The sequence below is a fragment of the Lissotriton helveticus genome, chromosome 6 (assembly GCF_964261635.1).
Source record: "Lissotriton helveticus chromosome 6, aLisHel1.1, whole genome shotgun sequence".
NCBI classification, from domain to species: Eukaryota; Metazoa; Chordata; class Amphibia; order Caudata; family Salamandridae; genus Lissotriton; species Lissotriton helveticus.
Window position 1 is genome coordinate 2,113,857,044 of NC_136067.1, and position 11,286 is coordinate 2,113,868,329.

The following is an 11,286-nucleotide window of genomic DNA, read 5'->3' on the forward strand; positions in this document are numbered from 1 at the left end:
AAAGCCATACTGAAAAAAACAGGATTGGATCCATCTGATTTGGCCAACTTTAGGCCAATTTCTCTCCTTCCTGGTTTTTCAAAAATTGCTGAGAAGCTCGTCAATCATCAGCTCTCGTACCATCTTGAAGCTAACCACCTGCTAGGAGACTCCCAGACTGGTTTCCGCCCCGGCCATGGAACAGACACTGCCTTGTTGGCAGTAGTGGAGGAGGCAAGAAGCACTCTCGACACAGGGGGGTCAGTGGCAGTGATCCTCCTGGACTTGAGTGCTGCTTTCGACACCGTGAACCATCAGGTGCTCCTCCAACGGCTGTCAGAGGCAGGTGTCTCGGGGACAGCTTTGAAATGGCTGGGCTCCTTTCTTGCGGATCGTTTTTACCAGGTCTGGGAAGGGTCAGAGCAATCTGCCCCAATCCCTCTTCAATGTGGAGTCCCGCAGGGCTCTTCGCTGAGCCCTACCTTATTTAATATTTATATGACTCCACTTGAAAGAGTGGTCGCCCCTTCGGGGGTGAAGATCATCAGCTATGCTGATGATACTCAGCTGGTGGTGGGCCTCACGCAATTGGCGTCACACCCGGAGGTATTACATGACTGCCTCGCCAATGTTTATCGATGGATGTCCATCTCTGATTTAAAGCTCAATGGAGGTAAGACCGAGCTGATGCTCCTGGGCAACTCCAATCCTTCCATCATTGCGAGCTGCTGGCCCCGGTCTCTTGGCGACCCACCATCCCCCAAGAAGGAGATCAAATCCTTGGGAATATTGTTGGATGACGATCTGTCCTTTCGGACTCATGCCAAGAAGACCGCAGGGGTCTGTTTTGGCTTGTTGAGATCAGCCCGTAAGGTGTTACCTCTGCTTCCTGCTCCATCAAGGAAGTTGTTGATTCGTGGCCTAATTCTATCCAGGCTCGATTATGGGAATGCGTTGTTTCTCGGTGCTCCGGAAGCTACCCTTAAAATCCTCCAACAGGTGCAAAATGCAGCTGCGCGAGTCCTTATGGATGTTCCTAGAAGGCAGTCTGCTGCTCCGGCCCTTAAAGCGCTCCACTGGCTCCCCGTGAAGGAGCGGGTGAAATTTAAGGCGCTTTGTACGGCTCATAAAATTTTACATGGTAAAGGCCCTCCCATTCTTGCAAACATGGCCCGTCCCTACAAACCCTCGCGTCTGTTGCGCTCGGAGCAAAAACATCTTATGCAGTCAGTGAGAGTAAGAAGAGCCCGGTCGGGGGGCAGGCGTTTCTCTGTGCAGGTAGCCTCCCTTTGGAACTCTCTGCCCCTTAAGATCCGCTCAGAATCCCAGATCCTACCATTTAGGAAGCTGCTTAAGACTCATCTGTTTCCTCGGTAGTGTTAGCTGAGTCTTCTTCGTTTCTGTGGTCTGTTGCGCCGGGATGCCCCTGGGTAAGCCGAGCGCATTATAAGTTTCATAATAATAATTCTGGACTTACAAGACGAAACCTATGCTGAGAAGAGGAACCTGAGGAGAGACTATTCCCAAGCTGAAGTGCTGCTTGGGGGATTGGCCTGCAGTGGTTGACTGACTGCCAAAGAGAGGAGAAAGAACTTTGTGGACATTACTTTCAACTTGTGCAAAAATCTCCAAGGGCTTGGAAGAGAGCTTGCCCCGGGACCGTAGCCCCGGGACCAGTGGACTTCACCAGCCTCTGTGAATTTCTGCTGGAAACGCTGTTTCAGTGGCTACAGAGGCAGTGAGCTGTGACCGATTCTCACGACCGGCCCAGTGTCCTGTAGGCACTGCATCAAGCAACGTCTGCCTCGAACAACGCAAGCTCTGAGCTCACTGACTCTGTCTTTACGCCGTCACCGAGCCGTTGCCTGCACCACGACTAGAAGGACACAGTGACATGCAATGCCTCACTACACCGACTCGTACTGGTCTGACCGACGCGGTCACTGCTGCTGACTCCGAGTCCTGTGACGCACCGGAGTTGGTCAACCGCCTCGCACGCTTCGCGACGCACTGCCTGACTCGCACAGCTGTCCGGACTGATCGACGTCAGCTTCCGAACTCCGGCTCAGTCGCCGCACCGCAAGCTGGAAGCACCGCGATGAAGCACCGTCTCGCTCTGCAACGCACACTTTGGATCCACCGACTCCGTCAACGGGCCGCTGCCTGCACTGCATCGAGGGACAACGCGTCCTGCAGCGCTTTCTTTTCTGCACCTCGATGAACACAGGAACCGGCTCCCACGTCCGTGCCGGCTGCATCAAGTAAAAGGTACTGTGTCTGAGTCTGTCGACATTTGAGTGGGCTCGGACCGCCGCGGTCCGCTGGATTTCTTAGACTCTGTGTTCTTTCAGCAACACTGTAGCCGGACAAGGCTATCGAGAACAGAACTTTGAATTAAGCCTTTTCAACCAGAACTATTGAAATCTAATAGTACTGTGGATTCTTATTGTCGTTTATTGGTCTTGTGGTAACTTTATATAAAATATACTTATTTTTTATATACTACCTTGTTTGGTGTCCATTTGTAGTGTTGTCACTGGGTTACTGTATGTGGTCACAAATGCTTAACTTACAAACACCGCTGAGATAAAGCCTTGCTGCCCGTGCCAATCTACCAAGTGGGTGAGCAGGGGTTATTTTAGGTGTATAATCCCCTTATCCTGACTAGAGGAGAGGGTCCCTATTTGTCACAAGTACCTACCTATGCCAACTAGAGACCCCCAATTCTAACACTGGGTTACTGTATGTGGTCACAAATGCTTTACACACTGCCACTGAGATAAGCCTTTCTGCTTGTGCCAAGCTACCAAGGGGGTGAGCAGGGGTTATTGTAGGAGTGTACCCCCCTTATCCTGACTAGAGGCGAGGGTGCCTATTTGTCACAAGTACCTACCTGTGCCAACTAGAGACCCCCAAATCTAACACCCAGCAGCACAGAGCCCTGTCAAAGCCTCAAACGAACTGTTCTACCTCACCAATCCATGGGTATAACCACATATACCCTGGACGGGAATACCCTTCATGCCTAAGCAGCCTCCTCACTTACATGTGGGCACTTGTACAACAGAGTGCACTGGATCAGACTCTATTTACCAGCGCAGCCATTGCTCACAAGTGTCTGCACTTTGGAACAATAAAGGACCGATGCGCTGGATTGGAGCCATGCGAGTCCCTAAGGACAGGGGCAGGTGAACAAATGAAGAAAACCTTTGCAGGACAGTATTCAAAGTCAAAACCATAAAGGTTTATTTAATCATAACAGAAGCCATAAAATAATTAGTTAATCGGATTTAAATCAGCATCAACAATATAGATAAAGATAAAGCCGATTGTGAGATGTCATAGCATACGTGAATTAGCTGTTACCAAATATAGTTCAATGATGAATTAGCACAAATCGACTCAGTTTAAAAGCCATAGAAGAGCAATCGACAAGAGGAACAACATCTATTCTGCCTCAGAGGAAACAGATAAAGTCTTGAGAGAGTTTCTGGCAAGTCAAAGAAAAGTCTTTAAGCATAAATCAAATAAACAGACTATCATAGAATCTGCCTTCTTAGAAATCAACGAAAGGCCTGGCGCACATCCTAGAAAGGGCACATTTTATAGTTTCAGAAAAGTGAGAAACAACACACTCCTCGTGGCGTGAAGTGGTATCTTGGGGCTGTACTAACAAAGAGACATGACATAAACCAATCAACATTGTAGAAATTGTGCTACATAAAATAAGTTACTTTAGGAAACGCGTAAACATGAATAAATGTTAAATACTGTTACCCTACAAACAATGGAAATTACATTACACTATTGAAGCAAACTAAACAATAAGCCATATAAAAAGTAGGACATTCAGTTGTGGCTTAAGCAGCAACAGCCTTGTATATTGCAAAATACAAGAGCATTTCAACATGGCTTCCTCCTAAGGCACAACGATAAATATATTTTATTCAGTACAAGAAAACAACACCGTGAAATGAATCCTATTCCAACTATTTGTAAAAAAAAAGGTAAAACACCGAAGAGAAACTTGCATGTAAGAAACTCGTTCATGCAATTTTAAAACTTAACAACTTTGAAATGGATGTCATCACGCACTCTCCCAATCGCTGTGTATGGGCATGGGAGGTGCAGATGAAAGTACTCTGGTACCAGAACCATGCTTTTGCAGCACTGACCTATCCTAGTTTCACTTGCTGTACAACATCCTGCCTTCTAGTGGGTGGGCCCAGAATGTTATTGTAAAAAAGAAAATATGTTTTTTGGGGCTTCAACCACCTCTTGCCACACATTCCACACTCCTAGAGTGATGTGAGGCCAGTCTTCCCACCTTTAGTTCCTCAGTTATCCCCTCCACATCTTGCCATTTGTTGCTGTGGGGCTCGAGGTCGGGCAGTGAATGAAGTGTTGTTAAAGATGGCCCTGTTTGTTCCAAGCTTGTGGCCCTCTTACCTCTAATATCAGTGATAGAAAGGGTCAACTACAAGCAGAATCTGGAGCCCCTGAAAACCCCTAAGTGACATCCATAGCAGGCACCAGTTCCAACTGGAAGGTTGACTGGTCTGGGGAGAAGCAGCATCCACCAGGCGGGGGGTCAGGAAGGGTGGCTGCCCATGGAGGTCTTCGGCTTATAGAGACCTCCAACCTGCCTCCTCACAGGGAGAGCTATCTCTAGTTACTTACAGGACTTGAGGGAGACCAGTCACCCAACACCAGTTGGGATTCCCCAATCAATGAGGGGGGGGCCTGAAGACCCCACTTTCTTCTTTCCCTCAGGAGGGCGGGTGGTCCTGACTTCGAGGAGGACTCAGCCACCGCCAGCATCTGGAGTTGTAAACAGAATGTTGTGAATGAGAGGAGGTTGTGAGAGAGTGTCACAGGTTGTGATGTGTGTGGTGTGTTGTGTCTCCTACAGGTTAATGCGCTGCTCCCTCACCGGCTCCTGCTGTGAAGATATCGCCTCAGCGCTGCTCGTGAACAGGTCTCTAGAGGAGCTGGACCTGACCAGTAACGAGCTGGGGGACCCTCGAGTGAGACACCTCTTTGAGGGGCTGAGACATCCAGACTGCGGCCTCCAGAAGCTGCGGTAGGTGCAGAGTCTGACCAGTAACGAGCGGGGGGACCCTGGAGTCAGACACCTCTCTGAGGGGCTGAGACATCCAGACTGCGGCCTCCAGAAGCTGCGGTAGGTGCTGAGTCTGACCAGTAACGAGCGGGGGGACCCTGGAGTCAGACACCTCTCTGAGGGGCTGAGACATCCAGACTGCGGCCTCCAGAAGCTGCGGTAGGTGCAGAGTCTGACCAGTAACGAGCTGGGGGACCCTGGAGTCAGACACCTCTCTGAGGGGCTGAGACATCCAGACTGCGGCCTCCAGAAGCTGCGGTAGGTGCAGAGTCTGACCAGTAACGAGCTGGGGGACCCTGGAGTCAGACACCTCTCTGAGGGGCTGAGACATCCAGACTGCGGCCTCCAGAAGCTGCGGTAGGTGTCAGAGTCTGACCAGTAACGAGCTGGGGGACCCTGGAGTCAGACACCTCTCTGAGGGGCTGAGACATCCAGACTGCGGCCTCCAGAAGCTGCGGTAGGTGTCAGAGTCTGACCAGTAACGAGCGGGGGGACCCTGGAGTCAGACACCTCTCTGAGGGGCTGAGACATCCAGACTGCGGCCTCCAGAAGCTGCGGTAGGTGCAGAGTCTGACCAGTAACGAGCGGGGGGACCCTGGAGTCAGACACCTCTCTGAGGGGCTGAGACATCCAGACTGCGGCCTCCAGAAGCTGCGGTAGGTGCAGAGTCTGACCAGTAACGAGCGGGGGGACCCTGGAGTCAGACACCTCTCTGAGGGGCTGAGACATCCAGACTGCGGCCTCCAGAAGCTGCGGTAGGTGCAGAGTCTGACCAGTAACGAGCGGGGGACCCTGGAGTCAGACACCTCTCTGAGGGGCTGAGACATCCAGACTGCGGCCTCCAGAAGCTGCGGTAGGTGCAGAGTCTGACCAGTAACGAGCTGGGGGACCCTGGAGTCAGACACCTCTCTGAGGGGCTGAGACATCCAGACTGCGGCCTCCAGAAGCTGCGGTAGGTGCAGAGTCTGACCAGTAACGAGCTGGGGGACCCTGGAGTCAGACACCTCTCTGAGGGGCTGAGACATCCAGACTGCGGCCTCCAGAAGCTGCGGTAGGTGCAGAGTCTGACCAGTAACGAGCTGGGGGACCCTGGAGTCAGACACCTCTCTGAGGGGCTGAGACATCCAGACTGCGGCCTCCAGAAGCTGCGGTAGGTGCAGAGTCTGACCAGTAACGAGCTGGGGGACCCTGGAGTCAGACACCTCTCTGAGGGGCTGAGACATCCAGACTGCGGCCTCCAGAAGCTGCGGTAGGTGCAGAGTCTGACCAGTAACGAGCTGGGGGACCCTGGAGTCAGACACCTCTCTGAGGGGCTGAGACATCCAGACTGCGGCCTCCAGAAGCTGCGGTAGGTGCAGAGTCTGACCAGTAACGAGCTGGGGGACCCTGGAGTCAGACACCTCTCTGAGGGGCTGAGACATCCAGACTGCGGCCTCCAGAAGCTGCGGTAGGTGCAGAGTCTGACCAGTAACGAGCTGGGGGACCCTGGAGTCAGACACCTCTCTGAGGGGCTGAGACATCCAGACTGCGGCCTCCAGAAGCTGCGGTAGGTGCAGAGTCTGACCAGTAACGAGCTGGGGGACCCTGGAGTCAGACACCTCTCTGAGGGGCTGAGACATCCAGACTGCGGCCTCCAGAAGCTGCGGTAGGTGCAGAGTCTGACCAGTAACGAGCTGGGGGACCCTGGAGTCAGACACCTCTCTGAGGGGCTGAGACATCCAGACTGCGGCCTCCAGAAGCTGCGGTAGGTGCAGAGTCTGACCAGTAACGAGCTGGGGGACCCTGGAGTCAGACACCTCTCTGAGGGGCTGAGACATCCAGACTGCGGCCTCCAGAAGCTGCGGTAGGTGCAGAGTCTGACCAGTAACGAGCGGGGGGACCCTGGAGTCAGACACCTCTCTGAGGGGCTGAGACATCCAGACTGCGGCCTCCAGAAGCTGCGGTAGGTACAGAGTCTGACCAGTAACGAGCGGGGGGACCCTGGAGTCAGACACCTCTCTGAGGGGCTGAGACATCCAGACTGCGGCCTCCAGAAGCTGCGGTAGGTGCAGAGTCTGACCAGTAACGAGCGGGGGGACCCTGGAGTCAGACACCTCTCTGAGGGGCTGAGACATCCAGACTGCGGCCTCCAGAAGCTGCGGTAGGTGCAGAGTCTGACCAGTAACGAGCGGGGGGACCCTGGAGTCAGACACCTCTCTGAGGGGCTGAGACATCCAGACTGCGGCCTCCAGAAGCTGCGGTAGGTGTCAGAGTCTGACCAGTAACGAGCTGGGGGACCCTGGAGTCAGACACCTCTCTGAGGGGCTGAGACATCCAGACTGCGGCCTCCAGAAGCTGCGGTAGGTGTCAGAGTCTGACCAGTGACGAGCTGGGGGACCCTGGAGTCAGACACCTCTCTGAGGGGCTGAGACATCCAGACTGCGGCCTCCAGAAGCTGCGGTAGGTGTCAGAGTCTGACCAGTAACGAGCTGGGGGACCCTGGAGTCAGACACCTCTCTGAGGGGCTGAGACATCCAGACTGCGGCCTCCAGAAGCTGCGGTAGGTGTCAGAGTCTGACCAGTAACGAGCTGGGGGACCCTGGAGTCAGACACCTCTCTGAGGGGCTGAGACATCCAGACTGCGGCCTCCAGAAGCTGCGGTAGGTGTCAGAGTCTGACCAGTAACGAGCTGGGGGACCCTGGAGTCAGACACCTCTCTGAGGGGCTGAGACATCCAGACTGCGGCCTCCAGAAGCTGCGGTAGGTGCAGAGTCTGACCAGTAACGAGCTGGGGGACCCTGGAGTCAGACACCTCTCTGAGGGGCTGAGACATCCAGACTGCGGCCTCCAGAAGCTGCGGTAGGTGCAGAGTCTGACCAGTAACGAGCTGGGGGACCCTGGAGTCAGACACCTCTCTGAGGGGCTGAGACATCCAGACTGCGGCCTCCAGAAGCTGCGGTAGGTGCAGAGTCTGACCAGTAACGAGCTGGGGGACCCTGGAGTCAGACACCTCTCTGAGGGGCTGAGACATCCAGACTGCGGCCTCCAGAAGCTGCGGTAGGTGCAGAGTCTGACCAGTAACGAGCTGGGGGACCCTGGAGTCAGACACCTCTCTGAGGGGCTGAGACATCCAGACTGCGGCCTCCAGAAGCTGCGGTAGGTGCAGAGTCTGACCAGTAACGAGCTGGGGGACCCTGGAGTCAGACACCTCTCTGAGGGGCTGAGACATCCAGACTGCGGCCTCCAGAAGCTGCGGTAGGTGCAGAGTCTGACCAGTAACGAGCTGGGGGACCCTGGAGTCAGACACCTCTCTGAGGGGCTGAGACATCCAGACTGCGGCCTCCAGAAGCTGCGGTAGGTGCAGAGTCTGACCAGTAACGAGCTGGGGGACCCTGGAGTCAGACACCTCTCTGAGGGGCTGAGACATCCAGACTGCGGCCTCCAGAAGCTGCGGTAGGTGCAGAGTCTGACCAGTAACGAGCTGGGGGACCCTGGAGTCAGACACCTCTCTGAGGGGCTGAGACATCCAGACTGCGGCCTCCAGAAGCTGCGGTAGGTGCAGAGTCTGACCAGTAACGAGCTGGGGGACCCTGGAGTCAGACACCTCTCTGAGGGGCTGAGACATCCAGACTGCGGCCTCCAGAAGCTGCGGTAGGTGCAGAGTCTGACCAGTAACGAGCGGGGGGACCCTGGAGTCAGACACCTCTCTGAGGGGCTGAGACATCCAGACTGCGGCCTCCAGAAGCTGCGGTAGGTGCAGAGTCTGACCAGTAACGAGCTGGGGGACCCTGGAGTCAGACACCTCTCTGAGGGGCTGAGACATCCAGACTGCGGCCTCCAGAAGCTGCGGTAGGTGTCAGAGTCTGACCAGTAACGAGCTGGGGGACCCTGGAGTCAGACACCTCTCTGAGGGGCTGAGACATCCAGACTGCGGCCTCCAGAAGCTGCGGTAGGTGCAGAGTCTGACCAGTAACGAGCTGGGGGACCCTGGAGTCAGACACCTCTCTGAGGGGCTGAGACATCCAGACTGCGGCCTCCAGAAGCTGCGGTAGGTGCAGAGTCTGACCAGTAACGAGCTGGGGGGACCCTGGAGTCAGACACCTCTCTGAGGGGCTGAGACATCCAGACTGCGGCCTCCAGAAGCTGCGGTAGGTGCAGAGTCTGACCAGTAACGAGCTGGGGGACCCTGGAGTCAGACACCTCTCTGAGGGGCTGAGACATCCAGACTGCGGCCTCCAGAAGCTGCGGTAGGTGCAGAGTCTGACCAGTAACGAGCTGGGGGACCCTGGAGTCAGACACCTCTCTGAGGGGCTGAGACATCCAGACTGCGGCCTCCAGAAGCTGCGGTAGGTGCAGAGTCTGACCAGTAACGAGCTGGGGGACCCTGGAGTCAGACACCTCTCTGAGGGGCTGAGACATCCAGACTGCGGCCTCCAGAAGCTGCGGTAGGTGCAGAGTCTGACCAGTAACGAGCTGGGGGACCCTGGAGTCAGACACCTCTCTGAGGGGCTGAGACATCCAGACTGCGGCCTCCAGAAGCTGCGGTAGGTGCAGAGTCTGACCAGTAACGAGCTGGGGGACCCTGGAGTCAGACACCTCTCTGAGGGGCTGAGACATCCAGACTGCGGCCTCCAGAAGCTGCGGTAGGTGCAGAGTCTGACCAGTAACGAGCTGGGGGGACCCTGGAGTCAGACACCTCTCTGAGGGGCTGAGACATCCAGACTGCGGCCTCCAGAAGCTGCGGTAGGTGCAGAGTCTGACCAGTAACGAGCTGGGGGACCCTGGAGTCAGACACCTCTCTGAGGGGCTGAGACATCCAGACTGCGGCCTCCAGAAGCTGCGGTAGGTGCAGAGTCTGACCAGTAACGAGCTGGGGGACCCTGGAGTCAGACACCTCTCTGAGGGGCTGAGACATCCAGACTGCGGCCTCCAGAAGCTGCGGTAGGTGCAGAGTCTGACCAGTAACGAGCTGGGGGACCCTGGAGTCAGACACCTCTCTGAGGGGCTGAGACATCCAGACTGCGGCCTCCAGAAGCTGCGGTAGGTGCAGAGTCTGACCAGTAACGAGCTGGGGGACCCTGGAGTCAGACACCTCTCTGAGGGGCTGAGACATCCAGACTGCGGCCTCCAGAAGCTGCGGTAGGTGCAGAGTCTGACCAGTAACGAGCTGGGGGACCCTGGAGTCAGACACCTCTCTGAGGGGCTGAGACATCCAGACTGCGGCCTCCAGAAGCTGCGGTAGGTGCAGAGTCTGACCAGTAACGAGCTGGGGGACCCTGGAGTCAGACACCTCTCTGAGGGGCTGAGACATCCAGACTGCGGCCTCCAGAAGCTGCGGTAGGTGCAGAGTCTGACCAGTAACGAGCTGGGGGACCCTGGAGTCAGACACCTCTCTGAGGGGCTGAGACATCCAGACTGCGGCCTCCAGAAGCTGCGGTAGGTGCAGAGTCTGACCAGTAACGAGCTGGGGGACCCTGGAGTCAGACACCTCTCTGAGGGGCTGAGACATCCAGACTGCGGCCTCCAGAAGCTGCGGTAGGTGCAGAGTCTGACCAGTAACGAGCTGGGGGACCCTGGAGTCAGACACCTCTCTGAGGGGCTGAGACATCCAGACTGCGGCCTCCAGAAGCTGCGGTAGGTGTCAGAGTCTGACCAGTAACGAGCTGGGGGACCCTGGAGTCAGACACCTCTCTGAGGGGCTGAGACATCCAGACTGCGGCCTCCAGAAGCTGCGGTAGGTGCAGAGTCTGACCAGTAACGAGCTGGGGGACCCTGGAGTCAGACACCTCTCTGAGGGGCTGAGACATCCAGACTGCGGCCTCCAGAAGCTGCGGTAGGTGCAGAGTCTGACCAGTAACGAGCTGGGGGACCCTGGAGTCAGACACCTCTCTGAGGGGCTGAGACATCCAGACTGCGGCCTCCAGAAGCTGCGGTAGGTGCAGAGTCTGACCAGTAACGAGCTGGGGGACCCTGGAGTCAGACACCTCTCTGAGGGGCTGAGACATCCAGACTGCGGCCTCCAGAAGCTGCGGTAGGTGCAGAGTCTGACCAGTAACGAGCTGGGGGACCCTGGAGTCAGACACCTCTCTGAGGGGCTGAGACATCCAGACTGCGGCCTCCAGAAGCTGCGGTAGGGTGCAGAGTCTGACCAGTAACGAGCGGGGGGGACCCTGGAGTCAGACACCTCTCTGAGGGGCTGAGACATC

The 11,286-nt window shown here is 55.9% G+C and overlaps 2 protein-coding genes across 2 annotated transcripts in view; both read left to right on the forward strand.

The window, feature by feature from the left end:
• LOC144763075 (uncharacterized) overlaps nucleotides 1-11,286 on the forward strand; it is a 676,435-nt gene that overhangs the window by 42,735 nt on the left and 622,414 nt on the right.
• LOC144764083 (ribonuclease inhibitor-like) overlaps nucleotides 10,704-11,286 on the forward strand; it is a 203,052-nt gene continuing 202,469 nt past the window's right edge. Inside the window, exon 1 of the mRNA XM_078650244.1 lies at nucleotides 10,704-10,714. The gene's annotated coding sequence lies outside the window, so the exon portion shown is untranslated. The remainder of the gene's footprint in view (nucleotides 10,715-11,286) is intronic.